Source organism: Acomys russatus, chromosome 30 (genome assembly GCF_903995435.1).
Source record: "Acomys russatus chromosome 30, mAcoRus1.1, whole genome shotgun sequence".
NCBI classification, from domain to species: domain Eukaryota; kingdom Metazoa; phylum Chordata; class Mammalia; order Rodentia; family Muridae; genus Acomys; species Acomys russatus.
In genome coordinates, this window is record NC_067166.1 from 23,010,376 (window position 1) to 23,018,280 (window position 7,905).

Consider the following 7,905-nt stretch of genomic DNA (forward strand, 5'->3'; position numbering starts at 1 on the left):
TTTAAACGTTTCATGAAAGGGACCATTCCTATTATCATTGTGTCAACACTGTATTTAACGCCGTGCATACAGTGTTACATAGGAACCTCTTTACCACTACCTTTTCTTTAATTTTCACTTAACTATGCATGGTATTGTGTTGTATAAGTGCACTTTTACACAAGTGCATATTGCTTAATGAAGAAATTCTTCCCATACTCCATTCCCTCCTCTTCCCCCCTCACATTAGATTCCTTTGTTTCTCTCAACAGTTTTGCTTCTACTTTCATGTTACGTATACATCCATGGTTTTATACATCCATATAAATTTAGAAATATAGCTGAATATACATATATATACAGATATACATGTGTATACACATACATATATATATACATATATATATATAATTTTCTTTGTTGTTAGACAGCTAGATTTGTTCCATAACTTAGCTTACTAACACTGTAGAAAACATTGACGTGCAAGTGTCTGTGATGTGTTGACTTGGAATCCTTTGGGTAAATACCCAGGAGTGGTATAGTTGAGTGACACAGTAGATTTATTTTCATTTTATGAGAACTTCCATACTGATTTTCACATGGTTGGACTAGTTTATATTACCACCAGCAGAATATAAGTGTTCCTTTTGGTCTACATCCTCACCAGTATTTATTTTTTCCTTGATGACTGAAAAAATTCTCAACATAGTATTAATTTGAATTTTTATAGTGAACATTTTTCACATGTTTGTGGTCCATTTGTGTTTCATAATTTCAGAACAGTCTGCTCACTTCACTGGCCCATTTGCTGCTTGGCTTGTTTGATTTCTTGTTTTGAGTTTTGAGTTTTTCTTATGTATTGTAGATAGTAATTCTCTGTCAGATGCATACTAAAACATATTTTCATTGTTTTTTTTTCCCTATAGATGAAAATCAAAGAAATAGAAAAGTGCAGGCCACACGACTTGCAGCCAAGTTCTAAGATAAAGGTAACAAAAGTGATCAATGAAATTTGGCCAGTGCTATTTCATTCATGTTTACCAGTTTTCTCTCTTTCTTCTCAAGTTCTTCAAATGGAACAGTTCTGAGCTTGGTCGGGCTGGGCAACACTCAAGCTGTTCTTAATTATATGACATAACAGTTCTGTTTCCTTCTGGGGCGTGGGGCTCATGGATATGTTTGGAGCAGGGAACTGGTGAGGAGTGCCTCTGCCCACTCCTTCATACTTTGCAAAAACAATATACACAGGATTCAATTCACTGAAAAATTCTTTCCCAGCTTCTTATGAACTTTGGGCCTAGTAATAGTGATTTAGTGTAGTTTTCTAAGATAGCCATGCCAAAGGGAGGGGCGCAGGGTATAGGCACAGAACGGTTTTATTTCCTATCTCAAGCTTCCAGTTATATAAAATGATTGCTAATTAAGGCTTCCATAAATGGTCTTCTTATACTTCTTGTTATGGCATGGGCCATAACTCCATGTATTCCCATGGGGTATAAAATGTACTGAAAACCCCTGTGACAGGAGTCACTGGGTCTATGTCCCAGAGATGACGTAATCCACTCAAAGTGGATTCAGGTAGCCACATATTCAAAGATGATATTTTTCAAGATGATCTGCTAGGGTTGGTGAAGCGAGCAGAGACTGGCCCACACAGGGCTGTACACAGTGTAGTCCAGTGACCAGATGACAGCCTGTGAATTGTGAGCAGTCTGCGCAGCTGAAAGTCTAAAACATGGGAATGAACCTTTGGAAACTTTCGCAGGAAGTTCAAGGTAATTTTTACGTTCACTAGTTTAATAACTGAAAGAGAAATCGGAGGCTTATATTTTGTGTCATTTGTCACTTCTGACAACTTTTTGTACTCTACATTTAACTTAACTTCCTAGTTCTTCATGTACCTCGTAATTTCCTGGAGAGTGAATTTTCATCATTGCACACGTGTATCTTTGCTTCTCGCTGCGTTCTTTTACGTGGTGGTGGGCACTGTGTTACACTCTGAGGGAGTAGTTTGATGTCTAAGAGATGCATTTTGCCTCCAATTAGGAAGCTGAGATGATGGTAAGACTAAACTTCTTCATTTCCCGTGTGTCTTAGTCTTCTGTCTGCTACAACAAAATTATCACAGGCCAGAAAGTTGGTAAGAATAGAAATAATTTATTTATTATAGCTCTGGAGGTTGGAAAGTAAAGACTCAGGCTCTCGTGTTGCACGTCGCGTTCTCACCTTCCTGCTATATTCTCTCATGGTTGATGATGAAGGCAATATTCTCATCAGGCAGAAGAGACTAAACACAACTTGGGAGCTGATTTCCTCAAACCTCTAACACTCACTAGTCACTATTTTTGTGACTGAATCACACCTCAAGGCTTTACCTGTTACTACTGTCACACTGAGGTGTAAGTTCTTGCATTTCAGAATTTATGGAGTGACATTCAAGCCCTATTCCCACCTCTCAAGGATTAGTTTTTTTGGCGTGTGTATTACAACATACACAAAAAGATATTTTTTAAACAAGGGGGGATGTAAAAGCACACAGATGGGGATAACTTGTGCTTGGGTTCAAGCTGGATATATGTGAGGCCCTGGCTTCTATCTTCAGTGATAAAGGAAAGAGAAAATATTCTGCCAAAAAGGTGGCTTTTCACTACACATAGCCTGAGAATCATTGTTCCTAAGATGCTAGAGATAGGGGAAGGTCAAAGAAAGGGGAATTTAGGTGAGCTCTCTGCCCAGGATTAAAGGTGAGAGGCCCTGGGCTTCCAGAACCAGGATTCTTACCACTGATGATGGTGACGATGACGATGACAATGATGATGATGATGGTGGTGGTGGTGGTGGTGATGATGATGGTTTATTTATTCATTTTACATCCCAACTGCAGTCCCCTCTCTCTTCTTTTGCTGGTTGCACCCTCCCGCTCTCTTTCCCCTTCCCGCCTTCTTCTCAGACAAGGTGATCCCTGCCCCCCATATCAAGCCACCCCAGCACATCAAGTCTCATTAAGACTGAGCATATCCTCTTCCACTGAGGCCAGGCAAGGCAGCCCCATCAGGGGCAACTGATCCCATAGCAGGCAACAGAGTATTTGTCAGAAACAGCCTCCTCTCCACTTGCTAGGGGACCAAGCTGCCCATCAGTTACAGTTATATATGTGTAGGAGGCCTGGTTCCAGACCATGAATGCTCTTTGGTTGGCGCTTTAGTCTCTGTAAGTCCCTGGGGGCATAGGTTAGTTGATTCTCTTGGCCTTCATGTAGGGTTCTTGTTCCCTTCCAGGTCCTTCTATCCATCCCCCCACAAGGCTTCTCAAGCTCCACCCCATATTTGGCTGTGAGTCTCAGCATCTCTTTGGATCTATTGTTGGGTGGAGCCTCTCAGAGGACAGTATGCTAGGCTCCTGTCTGCAAGCATAGCAGAGTATCATGAATAGTGTCAGGGGCTGACTCTCTACCATGGAGTAGGTCTCAGGTTGGGCCAGTCATTTCTTGGACATTCTCGCAATCTCTGGGCCTTTTCACCCTTATACTTCTTATAGGCAGAGTAAATTTCAGGTCAAAGCTATTATGGGTAGGTTGGTGGTCCCCTCCTTTCCCTCAGAGCCCTGACTGCCTAGAAGGTGGCCACTTCAGTCTTCATGTTCCGTGCTGCTAGGGGCCTCAGCAAGTCACCCACATTTCCTCTCAGGAGCTTGTCTCAGAGACACCCCTACCCTCTAGTTTCCCTTCTCTCTCCCAGGCCTCTCACCGCCCCCCACATCTGATGCCCACCCTCCTTTCCCTCCCCATATCACCTCCTACCCAGCTCCATCTCTAATTTTATGGGGTTCTGCTTTCCTGTGCAGTGACCCATGGTGAAATGCTGACCAGCGTCAGCGCACTGGGCCTCGTGGGGGAGGAAGCAGTGCTCTCACGGCACTCGTTCTGGAGAGGTCAAAGTCCTTCTGTGGTGGGTCCTGAGGAGAGAAGCCAGGGAAGAGAGGAGACTGTGGCTGCTCTGGACAGGAGCAAAAGAAGACGTGGCTGCAGTCTGTAGGGAGAAAGAAGGACAATAGCAACCCAGGACACACTGCTCACAATGAGTAAGAGAACATTACTTGGACAATGTGTGTAACATCACCCATTCAGTAGGAAAGTGTATTCGTATTTCCATGTATATAGGCATAGAATTTTCCAAAAGGAGGATATGAGTAAAATGTGACCACTGGTTACCTCTGGGTGGTCAGATTTATGACTGTTTTTGCCTTCTGTCTTTGTAAATTTCTAGAGCCTCTGTCTTCACGATGGATGGAGAAGACGATTTCTGTAATGGGGCGTAGTCTAAGAAAGACATTTTGATTTAAGCATTCTAAAAACTTGAAAGAAGAGTCAGCCCACGCTTAGGATACTAACTTTAATTTTGTTTTGGGAGATTGATGCATCAGTTAGTCTATATTCTGTCATTTCTTATTCTCTTTTGTTTGGAATCATCAGAGCTCTGGCCATCAGTTTGCATATTACCTAGATAGCAACATTTACCATTTATGTGATAGTGAGGCATCTCATTCACACTCGTCAGATTAGATTAGGAAGGGCATTCTAGTAATTAAGGTCACTAGACTTTGCCATTTAACAAATCCTTAAACCCAACTCTAATCCCATTCACTCATGCTGTGGACAGAAGGGATATCCGCTGAAGCCTAACCATCCGTTCCATCCCGACGCAAACGCCATGATGTTCCGTATTACGAACGCTACGCTACGCTGCTCCGGCACTCAGAAGCTGCTGGTGTGTGCAGACCTGGAGGAGACACCCGCTGACAAGCTCTGAAGAGGTTATTCTCAGGCCAGGCACCATCCCCAGAAGAGTACAGAATGTTCCGTGACAGGAGACTGTCTACCATGAAACAACACAATTAATCAAGACGGGGCATGCATGCGGCGACCACGCAATAGGAGCGGCTGCTGTCAACGTCTCAGCTGGCACCATATCGTCCTGTGGATGAGCCAATGCCCCGAGGAGCAGATTGGTGCCTCATGTGGGGATCCTAATCTTCAGTTGCTACACAGACCCAGTGTGGTTGCCTCACTTTAGGCCTGGCTGGGCTGTAAAGGGCAATTCTCATATCTTTGGAGTCTTCTGATGCAAACTTTCCAGCACTTGCTGAAGAGGTGAAATGAGCTCAGTTGTCTCACCTTCTTTCTCACTGGCTGCCCTTCTTTTTCCAGTTCTGACAGTATTTCTGAGGTGTGAAAGTTCCCAAAAACCAATCTCAAAAGATCAATCTTCTTTTTAGCATTAGCCTGAGCCCCGGAAGTTTCTGTGGCTATTAAATTTTACCATAAAGGGTTTTAAAAGCATGGGACTGTGTTTAATCTCATGTGAACATTGGAAAAGACTGGCTTTGAAATACGACTCACTTAATATCAGGAAGAACACCAGCTTTGTGTACAACAATAAAAATGGCAGGTCTCTATTTGCTATGAAAGATGAAATGAATTAAGATGCCTAATGTTCATTTGGCACTAGCAGCCATTTGGTGTGTTCCTTCCTGAGAGGATGATTTCTCCTGATCTCAGCATCCCTTAGTTACCTGCAGTCCTTGGTGCAGGACTGAGGGCTTTCCCCGGGCTCATCAGCAGGCCTATTGCTGTTGTTTGCATTCAACTCTTGTTTAGGCAACCACGTGGGTAAGCCTTTGTAGGTGTAGCGTCTAAGAGCCCTAAAACATAATACAAATAACATTATACAGACTGAGCAGGATGTATTTACATGTTAAGAGGGTATGTATGTATAAATATATATAGGTATGTAACAATAACTAGTGAAAAGACAGGCCATGATGTGTTTGTTTGTTTGTTTTTTCCGAGACAGGGTTTCTCCGGGTAGCCTTGGCTGTCCTAGACTTGCTTTGTAGACCAGGCTGGCCTCGAACTCACAGCGATCCACCTGCCTCTGCCTCCCGAGTGCTGGGATTAAAGGCGTGCGCCACCACGCCCAGCTGAGGCCGTGAATTTGAAAGAGATCAAGAAGGAGTATATGGGAGGGTTTGAAGGGAAAGGCAGGAAGGAAGAAATGATGAGATTATATAATAATAATAATTAAATATATTTTAGTAATGTCAACATGAGGGAGAGGGTCACCAATCAGCTCTTGTTGGGCTGGTTTTCTTTTGTTTTCGCCTACATTTTTTTTTATTTTCTAATACAACCACACTGCTTCCTAGAGTAGACGCAGTGCCCACTGTGCCTAGAGCTGTTCACAAACCAGCCATATCTTCTCATTTGCCATCGTTTTAACAGCACAAAGTATTTTCCCATGTGTCTTCTACACCTTGAGACGAGGCTGTTAGATAAATCAGCCGTGCCACATTTTCGTCAAACTAACATTTTACATGTACCTTAATTTTATCCATCCAGATGAAGAAAACTCTTTCACAAAATAGGCAACAGCGCAAAACAAGGCAATCTTTCCCTCCAAAGGAGACACCACTGAGCAAGCTTTGCTTTTCTCAGAGTTCTGCAGGAAGGTGCAGTACGAAGCAGCCTGGGCCAAAGGGTCACTTCCTTTGGGAAGACGGTTCCCTCTCTTTACCCTGACACCAGGAAGGAAAAGCTAACAACTGGCATTCATACCACACTCAGAAATTTCGCACGTAATAAAAAGGATACGAGACACTCCATCAGTCTGATGCCCTGATGACAAAACCATCCGTTTCCCTACATCATAGGTAGGGATCCCAGAGCCAACCTCATGCCAAAGACAGTCTCATCACCAGATGTAAGACAGAATGATGTCCTTAGGTGTCACCATCTGGATCCAGGCTCAGCAAACTATATTTCTTGAGTCACAACTAGGCTGTGGCTTGTTTCTTCAAATAGTTTGAAGGGTACACTGCCATTCTTGTTTGATTATATAGTGCTTAAGTCTTTTCTATTACAGTGCCAATACTGAAAAGGTATACTGGAGATCATGTGTTTCCTATAAAGGCTAAAAAGTGTGGTACTTCTCCCTTTATAGCAAACATTTGCTAACTGAGGGCAGAAGATCAGACCTCAAAGAGGGACAACGCAGCTTCCACTTCAGCATCAGGTGCCAGTGGCAGAACACAATACAAACAGAAGACTGAGAGGTGAGTAACTGAACTTTTTAAAAAGTCACTTAACAGGTATCATAACTGTAGGATCCTTAAGCTATAGAAAGAACCCTGCGCCGTGAGTAACTTGTCTTTTACAGAAACATCAGCAAAAATCATAAGACAAAGGTGAGGAGCAGGCTCAGTCTGGTAAAGTACTTGCTGCCCGAGCGTAAGGTTCTGAGTTTGGAAGTCTAGCACCCACGGCGAACTGAGACCCATGTAACCCCGGTGCTACTTGCAGAAAGGTGATGTAGACATACGTGTCTGGTGAGGTGTCGATGGTCAGTGTAAATAGAAAGGGAAATAGAAAGCTTCAGGCTCTGTCTTTAAACAGATCTATCTATGGTTCTCAACCTTCCCAATGCTGTGATCCTTTCATAGAGTTCCTCATGTTGTGGTGACACCCAACCATAAAATTGTTTTTTGTTGCTACTTCACACACACACACACACACACACACACACACACACACACACACACACTTACATATACATGCACACACATTCATATACATATACGACACACATGCTCACACACTCAGGCACACGCATGTACACACATAGTTCACAAACAACCCATCTAAAAATAATTTACTGACCTTTTTACTGTCAAAATTGGCATTAAGTTTCATTGTATAGCTTTCACATTAAATATACCATCAACACCAAACACTTGATGTCCCTTGGTGTGTGTGTTCAGGTGCCATTTGTATGAACTTTCCAGCTCCTTTCAGGGTGGACAAGGAGGGAGTCAAAGAGACTGTGCATAAAACCCAAGCTTCATTTCCTGCCCGACTTCGGTTTTGAATGA